The 17,591-nt window shown below is 36.0% G+C and overlaps 1 long non-coding RNA gene across 1 annotated transcript in view; it reads left to right on the plus strand.

Moving 5' to 3' along the window:
• The window catches only part of LOC111828019, a 151,745-nt gene extending 141,722 nt beyond the window's left edge, over positions 1–10,023 (plus strand). Inside the window, exon 4 of the long non-coding RNA XR_002831772.1 lies at positions 9,615–10,023. This is a non-coding gene — a long non-coding RNA (uncharacterized LOC111828019). The remainder of the gene's footprint in view (positions 1–9,614) is intronic.
• The last annotated feature ends 7,568 nt before the right edge of the window (positions 10,024–17,591 follow it).

Genomic DNA, 17,591 nt, shown 5'->3' on the forward strand with positions numbered 1-17,591 from the left:
TTTTGATGACTTTCGTGAAGAAAATGGTGCATTTGAAGCGATATAGTATAGTGTGTGATTGAAATGCCAGGAATACATCTAGTCTCTGAGTTTTTAGCTGCTTTGGCTAATTTTTATGGAGGGCTCAGAATGGGCCCTGTCTGTTTTTGTTTTGGTGAGCCGTCCCTTGTACCCTCCGTGTGATGTGATGCTTCTGGGGCTGAGCAGAAGTGGCTGCACTCTGGGGTTTCTTTTCTTCTCCTGCCAGAACCACCTCCCTGCAAGACTGCATGTGGAACATTCTTGATCTGAGCTTGTTTCTCCCAGGACTCTGGCTCCTTGGGGATTTGCCTGCCTCGCTGGAGGGAGATATTCCAGCCTGCTTTCTTTCGGATAGTATTTCTCCTTCATTTTATCTAAATAGAGGATTATACTAGCTAAACATGATTAAATTTGAGATATGAGTAGGTACATTTCTGGTGTCTGGTTTCCTTACAGGCTCTTATGGTCCCCTGGTGTTTCTGCATGTAACGTAGTGTTTTAATGTAACCAGTTTTAAATAGCTACCACTCCTTGGAAGAAAGTTTTTGAAGAACCCTAAGCAAGTTGTTTGAAAGAAACCAGCATTTCAGTGCTTAATTCAATTAGCAACTCATAAAGTCTATCCTGATGAGGATGCAAATAGCCATTATAAGCATTCATTTTATGAAATGAACATTTTGTAAAAAGTGAATGTGGAGTTTGTAGTTCTTAAGGCAAATCTTCACTGTCGATTGAATTTACTTAAAGAGATTTTCTGGTCACCTTTGAACCTCAATGATTTCTCCAGATGTACAGAAGTGAACAATGTAAAAATCTTGCTGTTTCAGCAGAACTGATTCCAGCTGGCTGGGAACTGGATCTGCAAGTCATTGGTTACAGCTGTGTTTCGATTTATATGTGATGGTTGAAAAAATAAATTACCCGATTAGATGGCTGGAAAGAGGACTCTTTGTTTAGCCCTTGTGTGGGGACTGAAAGTGTTTATGGTGCTGTTTTCTACACAGTCTTTGCAAAGTAAGCTGGACAAATAGATTTATTCAATGCTCCTAAGAAATGTTGCATATTCAGCTTTAATTCTTCGCTAAAGAAACTATTTTTTAAATAACGCTGTCATCTAGCAAATGTTTTAGAGGTCTAGCATGTAAGAGAAGCAGTAAGTTTCCTGTCCTACAGAACACTGCATTTAGTCACTGAAAAGCTGGTTTCTTTTGTTTAATGTGTACTTGAAAACATGTCTTTGTCAGGCATAGGAAGGGAAATATGTTTCTCTTAAATGCAAAGCTTCATAATAGCAAAGTATCCAAACCAAAATTCCAATTTAACCATTTTCTTTAACGAGTTATGGCTCGTGGCACATAATAGAAAATGAATTAATTATATTCTAAATAAAGAAGTATAATCAGGCATTACTATAAAAGACGTGGCATGCCTGTGGACCACTGAGGCTATGAGGGTTATGGTTTGTGAATATTTTCATTGTTATCTAAGTAAGGTTTACAGAGAGAGCAGGAAGAGCATGTAGCTTTTCAGGTCAGTAAAAGACAAAATGCTAGTAACTTTGGAGGTTTAACTACAGTCTTACAAAGTACCCTCCCAATAGGATTAATAGACTACTGTACCATTGTATGATGGTTTCTGTTCCAGTTTTTGTTTTAAATTATTTCCCAAAGCTAGTTTAAATTGAGTTCTTGCATTTTTCAAGTTATAAAGCTGTCAGGATCAGTGGATTCTTTGTAGCTCAAACAGTTCCATTAAGGCATTTAAAAAATGAATGAGTAAGGTGGCTCTGGAAAAGAAAGTTACAATGATGCGTTTTCACTTTTATTTTCTCAAATAAATACATTTTCTAAATGAACTCAACATTTTTGGAAGTTTCTTTGCTCATGCCTTGTGCAATTTTGAAAATGGACAGAATTCTTGAGTGAACTTGAGAATGAGGCCAACATTTGATCAGATATTACAATGTCCACCAAGTTCGATAGTGAGGGGAATACCCAGAAATGTATCACTTTTTTCCATAAAAGTAGACAGTTCTTTATCCATTTCCTTTCTTGAACTAAGATATGTATTATGGAATTTAGGTGATGCAGAATGAATAACTATAATGTATCCAAAAGGAAACAAAGGTGGGATTGATCTGTCTTGAGTTGGCAGACAGTTTTGCTGTATCAGGCTATTTTCTTGATCAATGAAAGTATACCCTCTAACCCTTAACAAATCAATACATTGATTGGAAAGGATGAGAACAAAGCATGAGGATACAGGATGCACTTGAACCTCCACTGTTCAGAAATATTTAAATGATGTTGATAACCCCTAGAAGCATTTTCTTCTGCTCCATATAAGGAAGCTTCTTCAACCTATATTGAAAACCTGTGTAATAAAGTTTGAGACTATGCTATAGTGGCATTCTTCATGAAAGAATGTATTTTCAAAAGTTAAACTCATCTCATAGTATTTATACTTCTAAGAGTGTATTCATCAGGATATAGTTTCTACCACTGAGCATAGGTATTGCAAAGTAAAAATGCAATCTAGAAAAGAACATGAATGATTGTGTGATATTAGGTTCCAAAAGTATACATCGTTTTAGTAGGAAAAATCAGGAAGGAAATAGCAGTATCTAAAGAAGGAATACTTTTTTTATTTAAGCTAATTTATTCTATCATTTGTGCTCCATTCTTACCTACTGTGATCAATGAATAAAGTATTTTCTTTTCTTTATAATAAAAAAGACCCTACAAAATTAGAATAATTTTTCTAGTGAAGAAAACTCTAAGACTCTAGAATAAAATTGATTACGAGCAATCAGACTAATAACTATTTGTTAATGACTTTATTCCACCTAAATTAAGCAGCATTGAAAATGAGTATTTTTTTAAAACCAACAAAGACGTTTTTAAAGTATTTGATAGTCATAGAGAATTTCAAACTTATTGTTCATCTGATTTTCTGATATATTTGTATTCAAAATTTCTAAAATTCACTTAAGGAGATTTTATAAATGCATTATTAAAAGCTAAAGCATTTATTCAACCAATTAAGCCTAAAATGTTTTTTATTTATATATGCTAATATTTTACAAATAAGTTATCCAAAGAATCTATGAGTTCTTCTTAGTGTATGTAGCATAACAGTGTATACACATTTTTCTAACTCTTAACAAATAAGTGCCTCCCTCACTCTAAGATGAAAATACAGGGTGGGGCAAATGTAGGTTTACATTTGTAAGTCTGCAAAACACAGAGTTTATTCTTGTATTATTATTTATTAATTATTGCATTATTTTCCATATGAACAATTACAAACCTACTTTTGCCCCAGCCTACATATTATATGTTGTTTCAAATAAATGAAAATTTAAATATGAATAGGGTAATCCATAGAAAATATCTAATATAACATTTTAATATTACCATATTATGAAGCTAATATGAAATTACACATTTTTTAGATGCAGGTATTAGGTGAGATAGTCCAACAACATAAAAAGACCATATAGCATTAGTCTTTCTGGGATAAGTACTACAGGTCTGTACTGTGAGGATTAAATGAGACAATTATGTATGCAAATACTGTATTTAAGCAGTAGGTAGCAATAACCAACATGGGTTTCCAATTGTATTCCTCTTCATTGTACAAAATCTTAGAGCTGAACTGGGCCTTGGTGATTAACCTAATCATTCCTCCTAATTTTAAGGGTAAAAGTAAGAGAACAAAAAGTTTCTTAGAGTTAAATGACTTGTCCAAGACCATAAACTACAACCAAATGGCACTAGAACCAGGTTCCTGACTCCTAGATAGGTCCTCTTCCCATTTCCCAACTTTGTTTCAAAGTGTTGTTTATAAAATATAAGGGAAGCAGTATTCTTCTCCAGTTATGTTCGCTAAAACATAAATTATTATTGCTCCTGTGCCATAAAATTCAAGCTCTAAATATGGCAGTGATTTTGAATTCATTTGTTATCATTTAAACCTTTCCACTTGGGTCCCAACTTCAAAAGCCAGAATGGGTTCTATACTATCTCACCTGTTAGGAAGCACACCGGCGCAGCAGAGACATTCATTTATTACTAGTGTATGTATAAATCCTGGTCAGTTTTGACAAATACTTTTCCAGATTTAAATATAATTTAATAATGATATCATTTTTTGTGGTCTCCAAATTGTCCCTCATTATCATATCCTGCCTTTTTCCTGAAAGAGCAATATTCCACCAGCATCTTCAAACCTATCTGTTCATGCGCATGGCTGAGCAACAGTGGCTATTATTGTTGTTGTCCCCCCAAGATCTGTCTCCAGTTCATGTGTTTGCTCTAATTACCACAGCCTCAGACTTGTTCTACTCAGTCTCGTCTCTGGTGTGGCTTTGAATGTGGTCCCCTTGTGGGTATTGATGACAGATTGGATTGACAAGTGGATTTTGTACTTGGGAAATGCAGAGTGGGGAGAGGATGGGGAAAGGAAAACAGCGGGGAGGGAAGATGGGAGAAACACAGAAAGATTGCTAGAGAGAGTTACAATTATATCCATTTCCTAAATAAGAGAAAGAACATTGGATTTCACGTGCTGTAATCTAAAGTATTATCCCTGAAAGGAAGAGAAATCTATGACATTATTTTTCCATGTTAATTAGGATGCTTTGCACTTATTTATCAAAAGAGAACGGGAAAAAACTACTTTCAGGTTGACAAGTAAATCTTTTGCATCCCAGTCAAGAAGTTGTCTGAGTTGAATCATCATCTAATCCAAACACTAAACTTCTAGAAGAAAATATGGGTCAGGTATTTTTCCTCATTAAAAATCAGCTATATCTTTCATATGAAATTTGTAAACTAAAAACTCATATACATTTATATTTCACTTCATCTTATTTTGTTTAAGGTAATTAGTTCCAGAATCTGATTGGGAATTCAAAATTATCGTAACAAGATCTACACATGCACACACACCACACACACCTGTTTCTTCTCAGTGTTTTATTTAATAGACAATTCCCAACAGATCATCCTAGATCATCAGTATCTGATTTTTGTCTCCCCTGTCCCTTAATTATTTTTCTTAAAAAAAAAGAAAAAAATCTAATCATAGTAGTTGCTGCTCTTAAATGCTATCCCTTCCTTATATTGGTAGGATTTTTGAAAAGTGCCCTTTCTCTTAAGTTTTGCTACTTACAATACTATTATACCCCTTTACTAAAAACAAATATATGATATGTGTTGTTTGACACTAAAAAGATCATGACTCACTCCCAGAAAGGATAGACACATAAGAATCTCTCAGATTTATCCAGAGACTTTAGGTTGAGCATATGTGTGTGTGTCTTATGATGTGTTTTATTTTAACTACCTTAAAGTTAATTTCTACATAACACACCCCTTTGAGTAGTCTTGCATATTTCAAAATTATTAATAAAGAAAACTACTAGATCCTCTTCAGTCAAATGAAATTGTTTTATTTTGGATCTTCAAATAAATCAATGTACATTCATTCTCTTAAAGTAAATAGAATGAATGTATTGGGACCCAATAATTAGTATGCTATAAACTATTCACAAGGACAGTTTAAGTCAGCACTGTCCAATAAACTTTATGCAAGACTAGAAGTGTTTTTTAGCTGCATTGTCCAAAATGGCAACCACCAATGTGTCCTGTTATACATTTGTTATATGGCTAGGCCAACAGAGAAACTGAATTGTTACCTTTTATGTTTTTTGATGAATGAAAGATGTTTTTATTTCATATTGAATGTATCGGGGTAACATTGGTTAATAAAATTATATTAATTTCAGGTGTACAATTCTATAACACATCATCTATATATGATATTGTGTGCTCACCACCCCAAGTCGAGTCTCCTTCCATCACCATTTATCTCTCCTTTAACCATTCTACCTCCTCCTACCCCCTTTCCCTCTGGTAATCACCATACTGTTGTCTGTGTCTGAGTTTTTAAATTTAATTTTAATTGCTACATGTGGTTTGTTGTACCTTATTTGAGAGTGTAGTTTAAGTAAAACAAAGAAAATATTATGCAAGTAATAAAAAAGCAATATATTCTGCACACCCCTGAACTTTGAGTCAGTGTTTACTGTAGATCATTTTTATCCTCCTTCTCCCTTACCCTAAACCATTTTTTTAAATGCAATTCCCATAATAAAACTGATTTCAAATGGTCTTTATAAGAAATAAAAGATCCCTGCCTTAGTAATAAGGTAGAAGGCAGGTTGAATTGAAGCATTTCATAGTTATTGCTTCCTTTAACTCAATATAGCATTTGATACACATTCAGATATATCTTAGTCATTTTTTAAGTTAACAGAACAAAATTCAAATAACATATAAAAATAATTCATCTAACAAGACCATGCATTTGTTGTGTTGCTTCAATTAAATATAAAACACAGAGAGATGTCATCTTTTTAAAAACTTTAACCATAATCAGAGTTTCCTTTAGGGATGTTTTAGTATTGATGATTAGAAGTTTAGAGTCAGATGAGACCTTAAACCCATATTTATGACAGTGGTAATTGAACTGATTGATTACAACATCTTCTTTCAAATAATATTGATTATGCAGACAGTCCACAGAGCTAAGATATCAGTAGGCAGTTTGCTGTAAGCGCATGTTCAATTATTAAAATAGTCGACATTTTATGTCTGATAGCCATAGTGAGGTCATGACATTAATTTATCCAGAGAATTGTGGGCAACTATCTAGAAAAAAAGTAGCATAAAGGACACAGATGCTGAAGCACTTAAAAAAAACAACAAAACAAAACAAAAAGATGAATCTCTGAGCACAGAGGCTTTAAGAGATGACCAGTATATTTAAAAGTAGAACTGGAAGTAGGCAGCAGGCATCACACTGCTACAGACAATACGTCTTTAAAGCTATGCTGTGTAAACCTTAATTTCCGGTATACTTTTTCATTAAATTCTGAACTTGAACACTATTCCTGAGTCTCTGGTTTCTGCCATCTAATTTCATGTTTTATTTGTTGCTTCAGTCCTCAGTGATTCTTTGCTCTTCACTCTCATCCTTTCATCCCCTTCTTCATTCCCCTCCCTCTTCCCATTTCTGTTTTCCTTTTCTCCCTCTCTATTTTTCCTTCCTGCCTTTCTCTCTCTCGTGAGAGCGTGTGCTTAATTCCACGTTTCCTTCGGGTGCCCGTGTGTGTGTGTGTGTGTGTGTGTGTGTGTGTGTGTGTGCTTTTTGTTTTTGCACTTGAGTTTTCCTTTCTCTTATCTCTTCCCTTTTCTTTCAAATCAGGAGGCTGTAGGAGCTGACTTTAGAGATATATGTCCGCCTGCAGATGCTTCTTTCTCTTTAGAGGCTGTGTGATGTTGTCTTTGGAACCTCTGCAAATGGTTGTCCTTTACGTGGGTTGCCACAGATCTGTTGCCAAACTGCTACCTTAGTTGGTCCTGCAGTGCCGCAGTGCATGCTGGGATCTGTCTGTGTGCGTAAACTGAAATTTCAACAGCTCCAGGCAGCATTCGAGTTGGCTTGAGAATTGCCGTACTTCTCTTTCCTTTGTATGTGTTTCTTGTGTGCTGCAGAGTCACCGGTGGCTAGCTCTGTCTGCGCAGTAATTCAGGAATATTGCTCATGTAAAGGGAAAGGTGGGCAGTGTACCACATTCTGTGATTAAAGGGAGCCGTCGAAGAACAAAGGAGCTGGGTAAATACCTATAGACTGCCTTTTGTGCCGTGAAACACGGTAGCACAAACATGACTGTGTTCAGCCAAATAGTTTACTTCTTTTTTATAACAATGCATATAGATTGTTTTCATATATGTACACAAATCCGTATTTATGTAAATATATATATTCAACCTTTAAGATGTTTAGCCTGCAAATATTTCTTCATCTCAAAGACTTTTGCATATTCACCAGCACACAGCTATATGGTATTATTTTTTAAAGTTCTTAAATCAAAAAAGAAAAATCAAAAAAATATATTATATACTAACAGCCTGTTGGTTGATTTCATTCCAGCACCTTCATTCAACACAGTTTAAATCATATTGATGATTCAGATGCTGGCAGAGTTTATCATTCTTGTGCAATGAGAGCATGGCTAATAAAAATATTGAGCAATTATTTTTATTAAAATCGTAGTTTCTTTCATTATTAAATAGAAATGATTAATGTATAGAGATCAGTCTCACTCTTGCATCTCTCGGGCAGTTTGGGGGCTTCCTACAGAAGTGAAAAGATGCTTTTGCACTTTCGTCAGAGGGGGGTGGGGGGTGAGGAAGGCATGGAATAAAGTCTAGGACTGGAAGAGAATCGCTGGCGTTATTTCTCTTCCTCTCACGTGTGAGTCTGGCTGCCTGCTGCCCGGGGTAGTGGATCCAGGATGAGACTGTGTCAGAGCCTGTTTCCACAGGCTCTGCTTATTGATTGGGGAAGAAGGGGTGGGGATCAGAGTGTGAGGTGAGGGGAGGACCCACTGACTACTGGCTCGGGGAAGCGCAAGGTATTTTCTTCCAGAAAGATGTCCAACAACCGAGACAGAGCCACAGGGGAAGTAGAAAGGTGGCAAAATAAGGAGGCTCCAAGAAATGAAGGCATTTCCGATGGAAGCCTGGGGGCTTTTTTTTTCTTTTCACTCCTATTCTCTTTTCTTTTCTTTTTTCTTTTTTTTTCCCCCTCCCATCATATGACCTGCAAAGGCTAGAGTGACAGCGTCATGCAAATGCTGCAGTCCCGCAGGTCTGGGAGAGGGTGGATGCGAGCCTGCGAGTTAATGTTAATGATGAGCGCAGTGAAAATACCAGCCGCTGCCACCCCCTGCACACACAGCGCTCTGAGTCAGCATCAGACGCTGCGCCTCGCCTCTCGCTGGGTGTCTGTACGGCTGTGCGCGCGCCTGCTCGCTCGGGCACCCGTGTCTAGCCGAGGGGAGGGGGTGGCGTGTGAGTGCGTGGAGGGTAAAAGCCAGTCAGTCAGTGAGAAGCAAAGGTACGTTGGAGAGCAACTAAAATCTGACTGATTTCCATCTTTGGAGCATCAGATGTATTCCCTAAGGAGGATGGGTCTCCGTGATGGGGGTGGTATAATTATGTTAATGTCATATTTATGGAGGGGTGAGATTTTTCATTCTAATAATTGGTTGAATGCTATGGTCAAGAATTGTAAAGCCATCTTCAGTTTTAAGGAAAAGCATGGACTTGAGATGTAAAGGCTGTTTTATTTTTATTTATTTTTTTGTGAGTGCTGCTTTTTTTTGTTTGATTTTTTTTTAAAAAGAAAAAGAAAACTATTTGCTATTTTAAGCCATAACTGATTCAGTATGGAAAAAAAATCAAATGATAAACAAAAAGAGATCTTATATAATGATGCATTGCATCATGGAGCAGAATATTTAAAGACTTACAAGGCAAAGTGAAGATCTGGACAGGGGGTGGGGGTGGGGGTTGGAAAGGGGTGTGGTACTAGGGTGGAGGAGGGGGGGGCAGTTAGCAAATATTTTGTTCAGCTTAGCTTTCCTTGCAGCTTACTTGGAAATGGATGATTCACCTGTTCTACAGGAAAACATTCTAATTCTTTGCGTGTTTTTTTTTCCTCCTCTTTTCCCTTTTAAGATCAACCACTGCAGAAGAACCAGATTCCACTTCTGTGGCCAGGACTTTTATGTTATGGCTGGTCCGATTGTTTTACCCTGCGTTCTCTGCTACTAAACCTTGGATCATTCCTAAAGTACAAATTCTGTTCTCCAACCACAAACAAGGCTAAAAGATCGGAGGAAATTCAGTGAATGTACAGGATCGGGATTGTGCATTTTCAAAAGTATTGAGCTTTCGAATGCAACTATTTAAGATAGAGAATCATTTTTGTTCTTAGGTTGCCAGCCTTTTTAAGTTTCACGTTCATTAAGTGGCATTGCTCAAATAGCTACAGAGTATGCATGGGAATATTTGGCTGTCTGAATAGTTTGGAGATTCAAAGAGAAAACTCAAGCTTCAGAGGTATTAAATTATGACATGCAAAAAAGTTTTTGTTTTATTCTTAACTGCAACAGTATATATTTAAATCAGATTGAAAGTATTATATGTCCTGGAGCCAACTTAACAGTTGTGCTATATAAAAGGCTAATGGGAAGCCAAATTTCAATCAGGGTCCTATTACTGGGATATAATCCTTTTTGCATGTAATAGAACTATGGTGTTGCTGTACAAATCTGCTAGAAACAGATTTTAACCCATTTGTAGTCTTATTCTTTGGATCTAATGGAATGACTCTTAACTGTTCATTGTTTGTATTGTTTCTCATATTCTTCGTTATTTTAAGGTCTGTAAATGGTCATTATGAATATTCAGCTCATCCTAACTTTTATGTGCCATATATCTATTTCTACATATGTATTTTCATTAGTATTTAGAGGGAGAAGTTTGAATGGACCCAACTGTAATTTCTAAGCTAGCCTTATCACCAAAGAAGAAGAATTCTACCGCAGCAAACCAGACTTTTCCTAGTCCCTGAGACCCTAACTTGTGAGGTATTTCAGTAACATCACAAGTCAGGCTCTTGGGACCTAGGCGGAGGGGAACCAGCAGCTTTGGACCTTATTGATTGTCTGCAGTTACCACCAGAACAAAAGGACATACATAGATTCTGCCCAGGAGAAAAGAACAATGCTCTGATTTATAACCAGCAATGTTTTCACCAGGACCCACCCCCAAAAATACTATTTTCAGAAACTGTCCTCTAAAGTGATTACAGAGTGTCACTGAATCGCATTTGTTTTCTGTTATAACAACCATCCAAAAGCAATAGAAGATATCTGTGCAAGAAGCAAAATGAAAATACAAGTGTTTCTAAAATGCTTCGTTTGGTGTATTGTAAGGTGGTTGGTCTAAGAGAATATCTCCTTAGTTAATCATGAAGAGAGTGGTTTGTGTTTTTATAACTTTTTTCATATGCATAGAATATATATATATATTAACTATTTATAGAAATCCTATATGTCTCCACGTAAATATGGCTCAGAATACACACCATAGAGCTATAATCATTCTTGAGGCCTAGAAATGAAATGATTTACAATCTTCTTTACTGACCCTATTAGATTTTACTGCTGATTTTAGAAGAATGCTGCTTTGTATGTGGTATTTATTGCCAGTTTTCTCCTTAGTTTTTTTAACCAGACAAAATACTTTATATGTCTTATTATACTAGAACATTCTCTTGTTGTAAGAGTTCAATTGAAATTTATTAATAATTAGCCAAAATATGGTACCCTTTAGCTTTTATATTTTAGGTTGTATATATTATAGACCCATGTGAGATAAACCAGAAACAGCCTGTGAAGTCAGACTTCTCTAGTTGATCCATCAGCTGAATCTGAAATGCATTATTTTAGTTTTATAAGAATTTTAGTTTTATGAGGTAACTATTCCAACTATAACTAATATGTCATGTTTGAACATTATTAGCCATTGCCACATCAAATATGTATCTTTTGTAAGTAGAATTAATATATTAAATCTCTTGAAGATTTTTATAATAATGTTGCAGATATTGAGATTCAAAATGGAGAAGAGACTTTCAATAATAGAAGAAACAAAGCAATTTCATTCTTTTAATTCTAATGCTTTACATGAGTACTATAAATGTCTTCTGTATTGTTAAAATAAATTTATGAAAGTATTTTAGAATACTGTATGAAGTCTTTGTTCACCTTTTTATTCAGTTTGGTACAGTTACTTATGATTTGAAATATCACAGAATACAGATTACCCATGAGTTATATTTCTTTAAAAATTGAAATTACAACATGGTAAACATACTTGTCATCTATACAGGGCACATAGAATATATTTAAGCTTGTTTTCACACTGTACCTATTCAGGTTATTTATTTATATCACCTATTTCATTTCTCTAGAATCTCTGAAATTTTAAGTATGTGCATGTGTGTTATAAAAAAATGTTTTAAAATTCTAAATGAAAGGAGATAATATAATAAGTAAAGAAATTTGGTAGTATCTATCTTTTACTTCTTTTAACTTCATTCTCATTGAAATTAAACATTTTTAAAAACAAGTTTCTCAATACAAAGAACTCTTTACATATGTCTCTACAAAGAACTCTATGTATATGTATCTACAAGTACACAGAAACTTCATTATATTTACTAGCAATGTTTATACAATGGATCAGAAACTACTTCTTATATAAAACAATATTACATACAAGTATATTTTTGACACCTGTTTAACATAATCATAAATGATATATACATATATGTTATTTCATCAGTTTAGTTCCAAAATAATGTAAAGGGTAGATGTTATTGGCTGTAGTGATATCAGATTTAAGCTATTTCAAATGCAATGTTTTCTTTTTATGTTGTCATATTTATGAACAGCACTATTAACTTATTGTTAACTTCTATTAACTTCTATTTCATAAAAGAAAGGTATCCAAACAAAATTTACAATGCAATGATGTTCATTTCCTCCATAAACATATATAAGTTATATATTTTTTACTAATCATCATGCATTCTTTGAACCCTCTCTATGTAACTTTCCTATATATAAACTGTCTTTTCGGAGAGCATCATTGATAAAGCTTTTCTCTGACTCCATAAAGGTGAGTAAAGATATAAGTGGGTGACTTTGTGTATATAAACTTCTTTATGCTGTATCTAGGTGGATGGATGACACTTTTTCTGCATTTCTATCATAGCTGTCACAGGATAATATTGTTTGGGGGCTGTATAATATGATTCGGGAAATCAGATCATACTAAGCTTAAAATAAAAGGAGAGATCTACAACAAAGAGCGAGGAAATGATGTGTGTTGCATACAAAAAAAGCAGTGATATTAACAATTCCATGGCTTCCTGGTTGGGAGACCAGCCTGAGCCAGACGCATATATTAAGGGCTGTCTGCTGCTGATGCGAGCTTGCTCAATGCGGTGGAAATGAGGAATCACCTCCTCTCTGACACTAGCTTATTTTTACATTTTAATTTTGAAATAGCAAACCACTGTTTTACATAAGTATACCAACCGTTTGCCCTTTCCTTTCTCACATTGTTTTCTAATGCCTTCTGAACTGCAAGATCCTTTCACCACTCCCCTTAAACAGCTATCAATGACCAATGGAGTATTAGTTTTTCTTTTGTCCCTTTTGCATTGTTCTGTTAATAGTGTGATACTAGGGCTTTTAACTTTTCATCTCTGTGAGGACAACTTGAATTTTCCAAAATGGCATTGTTTTAAAGCCTTTGAGGATCCAACAAGGAAGCCACTTCTGGAATTTTGCCAAATCTAAATATAATTACATTTCATTTCATTTCATTTCAGGGTTCATGGGATCGATAGCTTTCCTAGTGTAAATGTCCTTAACACTTTCGTGTTCCAGGGAAGCTCCACAGAGGTGCGGAGGTATTCTCAAGTCATTTAGGCATTAGGCTGCATTAATAATACCTACAATAGGCATAAGTATCTCAGGAGAATTGCAGTACAAGTTAATTACTATTGAAATTAGGAAAGGTATATACTACCTGAAATTCCTCTTCAAAAGGAATGCTGGCACTCTTGCCTATAAATATGTAAATGGTTTTACAAGCTGTCCTGTTCGAATGAGTTTCAAGAAGAGCACACAGGACACAGATGAGCTAAAGCCCAAATTTCTTGCCATTTACATATGCAGTGCAGCCTACATTTTTTTGCAGGCATCATTTTGATTCCTTGGATTAGTATATTTAATTGCTTACTATTCATTTAATTTAGTCAACCCCCAGTGATCTCTGAGTGACACTATTTAGAAAGGAAAACAAAGTTCCTAATAGAAGTGCTGGTTTTGGTTTTGGTTTTTTAAATCCTGGGCATCTGTAAGCATTTCAACAATATACTTTTTAGTGGAGCTTTTCAACCTCATATTTACTCTGCAGGAACTTATGTGGCATTATTATGTCATCTCTGTATTTCACTCTCTGATCTATCAGAGGCCACACACATACTGAGGCATATGTATACATTTATTTTTTAAAAAGTCTTAGTAAAAATAGTATAAAAATTGAGCCATCATCTTAAAATCATTCACATTTTTTCAATGAGCTAGCTTAAATTTTTATTGAAGGTTGCTTTCCCCCCACATCTTCCCATATTAAACATAACTTTGTCAGATTAGGTGCTTTACTAGCCACTAATATGAACTTATATGTAATGTTTTTACATGAAGAAATGTAAAAGCAGGTGGAACTTGAAGGTATTTGAGATTAAAATAATTTGAAATTAAGTAGTTTTATTTGATATCTTTCAACTAATTCCATGTGTATTTTATGCAGAATTAAAAAGTGAAAAATTCTCAGATGGTGAAATAAGCATTTTAGTGTTGATATAAGTAATGAGATTTTAGTTTGTTATCTTAATAATTCCTAAACAAACAAAAGAAAAGTAAAAATAATTATGGACTATATTTGTTATATCAACTAAATAGGAATAATAACTCCTTGCTTTTTTCTTGGCTTTTTAAGGTTTTTGGAGTGTTTGGGGTTCTTTTATATAGATGCATTTAACCATTCCTTTCTTTCTAGAAGTTTCTCCCTCTCTGTGATAGGTTGAAAGGATTTGGGACCACCAGGTGACTATTCTCTGGGATCATCTTTCCTTGCCTTTTCATTAGCTTTCTCTTGAACAAGAGTCAACACAAATATTTCATACATCCAAATTGGTAGGTCTTTCTTGAAACCCTTCTCTGTACTTTTCTGGTCATGTAAGTAAGTGAATTGTGAGAAATGATAGATTTACACTGTGATTGTCTTTCTAGTTTCCAAACATCTTAAGTGAGAGATTTGGGTGGTGTTGAAACACTAGCCAGCGGAAGCATTTGGTTTTATAGGATTTAAAAATGTAATGTCTTTCTCATAGTAGACTTCCTATTCTTAGCTAGGAAGGGGGAACCAGGCAGTGGCTAAGTTATTACTCTGTTATACATCACACTAAATTAAGCCCAGCCTGTGCATTTGTAAACCTCAGGGAGGTTTCCACGTTAGACAGCATTTTTTGTTGGGGGATTACACCACAGTCGGTGCCCTTCACTTCTCTGTCTCTTCCTGGCCCCCCTCTAACCAACATGGAGCCTTTTCAACTTCTTCAAAGAAGTGGGGGTTGGGGGAAGTAGACTCTTTATTAATGGCAAAAAACAAACTGGCTGCTGGACTTCCGAGACAGCCTTCTAATAATAAAGCAGAGTAGGCCCTGCGACAAAGAATTCCTGAATGTACTAAATATATAAGGAAGCCTATTTAAATTCACCAGAGGGGCTTAGGGGCCAAGCAGCAGAAAGTTTAGAATTCAATTCAAGCCATGCCAGAAAATGAAAATGTACTTAAAAAAGGATTTCGGAAACAATTGTTCAAAGACATGTCAACTTTTAAGGTTCTTTCCAGAATAATGAAATTCGTACTCTAATTTCTGTGGTGACTTTGTCAATTAGAAAGGGAAAGTGATTAACAGAACCTCAAAGGAATTGTATCTTATGTTTAAAGAAAATGTATTTTCTTTCCATAGGGTGTGCTCTAGTGAGGGCCATTTAGTGCCCTGACTGAAATCACCCAAGTATATACATGGGACAAAGAGATCATGTATTTTTTTTTAGCAGTTAGACATATCATAACAGAATTTCTCTTGCTATTTTGGAAGAAAGTTACTCAACTTGCTTGTTCTTTCTAGTTAATTTCCTACCATTTGATTCTGTGATTTGTATTTTAAATAAATGTAATGAAGTAATTCTGAAAGAGCAAATTGTTGATAAATAATGGGACTATTATTCATGTGATACTACATTTGAAAGATAAAAAATGATGCCTACGTTATCTCTTACTGATTTTAAAAAATGTTCTTTACCTTTAATTAATCTACTAGAGGCCAGATGCACGAAATTCGTGCAAGAGTAGGCCTTCCTTCCCCTCGCTGCCGGCACCGGCACCGGCTTCCCTCTGGGTCCTGGGACCCAGGCTTTCCTCGCAGCCCCGGCTTTGTGTGGAGGATGTCCGGTCTAATTAGCATATTACACTTTTATTATTATAGATAAAACATGTTTTTATAAGGAGTACCCACATCTATAAGAATTTTTATCTTATTAGTCCTAATGTTGAGATAAAGGAGTGCTTATAAAACTCATATAAAGGCAATATGGCCTAGACTCAAGGATGAAATTTCTAGCTGGCTTTTTCCAAATGTCTTCTTTTAGAATTAACATAGATCTTGGAGAAATGACTGGGGATTACAAGTGTAAGAAGATGGAATCTGCAACTCACTACTGACATATCTCTGTTACCATTTTGGCAATTCAGGTTGAGAGTGAAGCTTGCGTGGAATTCATCAGTTCATAAATAAAGTTTATCAACTTAAACTATTGATTCATTAATTCATCCATTCATTCACAAAGGTATATCCAAGTTTAAAAAAGAACTCAGTGAATTCAGTCTGCATCAACACATGAGATCCCTATGGCCAACTAACACTTGATCATTTAACAAACTTTGACTTTAAAATTAAATATAGAAGTGTAAATATTTGTTACAGATATTAAATATTTAACGATATAAAGTAGTTGTTGCCCTCACTAAGAATAGATGCAGCCTAGGTCATAATTTACAAAACAACTGAACTGATTTCCATTTGTTTAAATTAATGACATTTTAATATCACTGACCTCAGAAGGCTTAATGGTTGGTCAGGGAAATAATCCAAATAAATTCCTTAGCCCAGTTCCTCGCACACACACACACACACACACACACACACACACACACACACTAAAAAACAAACAAACAAAAAAAAAAACGCTCAATGAAAATTAGCTTATTTCTTCCTTTTGGGTTTTAGTATTTGCCACAGTCAGACAGACTATTTTTTACATCACCAAAATTTAAGGGCGAGAGGCAGACACCATTAGGAAATTATTTATGCTTTGGGAACCTAAAAAATAATCCTATATAATAAAAGGCTAATATGCAAATTGTCCCCTCAACTGGGAGTTTGGGAGTTTGACCAGGGGGCGGGGCCTGCTGGCCAACCACCTGCAGCCCCTCCTCCTGGCAGGCCCCGCCCCTGATCAGCCCTCCCCACCCCGATCGGGGGCAGGGCCAGCCCACCAACTGCCCATGGCCCCTCCCCTCCCTCGGCCAGCCCGGCCGGATCTGCACCGGGCCTCTAGTCCTATATAATAAAAGGGTAATATGCAAATTGGCCGAACAACTGGGAATGACTGGTTGCTATGACATGCGCTGACCACCAGAGGGCAGACGCTCAATGCAGAAGCTGCCCCCAGGTAGTCAATGTGCTCCCACAGGGGGAGCTCTGCTCAGCCACAAGCTGGGCTGACAGCTGGGAGCCTCTCCCACCTCCTCCACAGCACTAAGGATGTCTGAGTGCAGCTTAGGCCCGCTCCCCAGGGGATCCGGCCTAAGCTGGCAGGTAGACATCCCCGAGGACTCCCAGGCTGCCAGAGGGATATCTGACTGTGGGGGATTAGGCCTAAGCCAACAGGTAGACCAATCCGAGGGGGCCCAGACTGTGAGAGGGCACAGGCCGGGTTGAGG

The sequence above is a fragment of the Myotis lucifugus genome, unplaced genomic scaffold (genome assembly GCF_000147115.1).
Source record: "Myotis lucifugus unplaced genomic scaffold, Myoluc2.0 scaffold_266, whole genome shotgun sequence".
Classification (NCBI taxonomy): Eukaryota; Metazoa; Chordata; class Mammalia; order Chiroptera; family Vespertilionidae; genus Myotis; species Myotis lucifugus.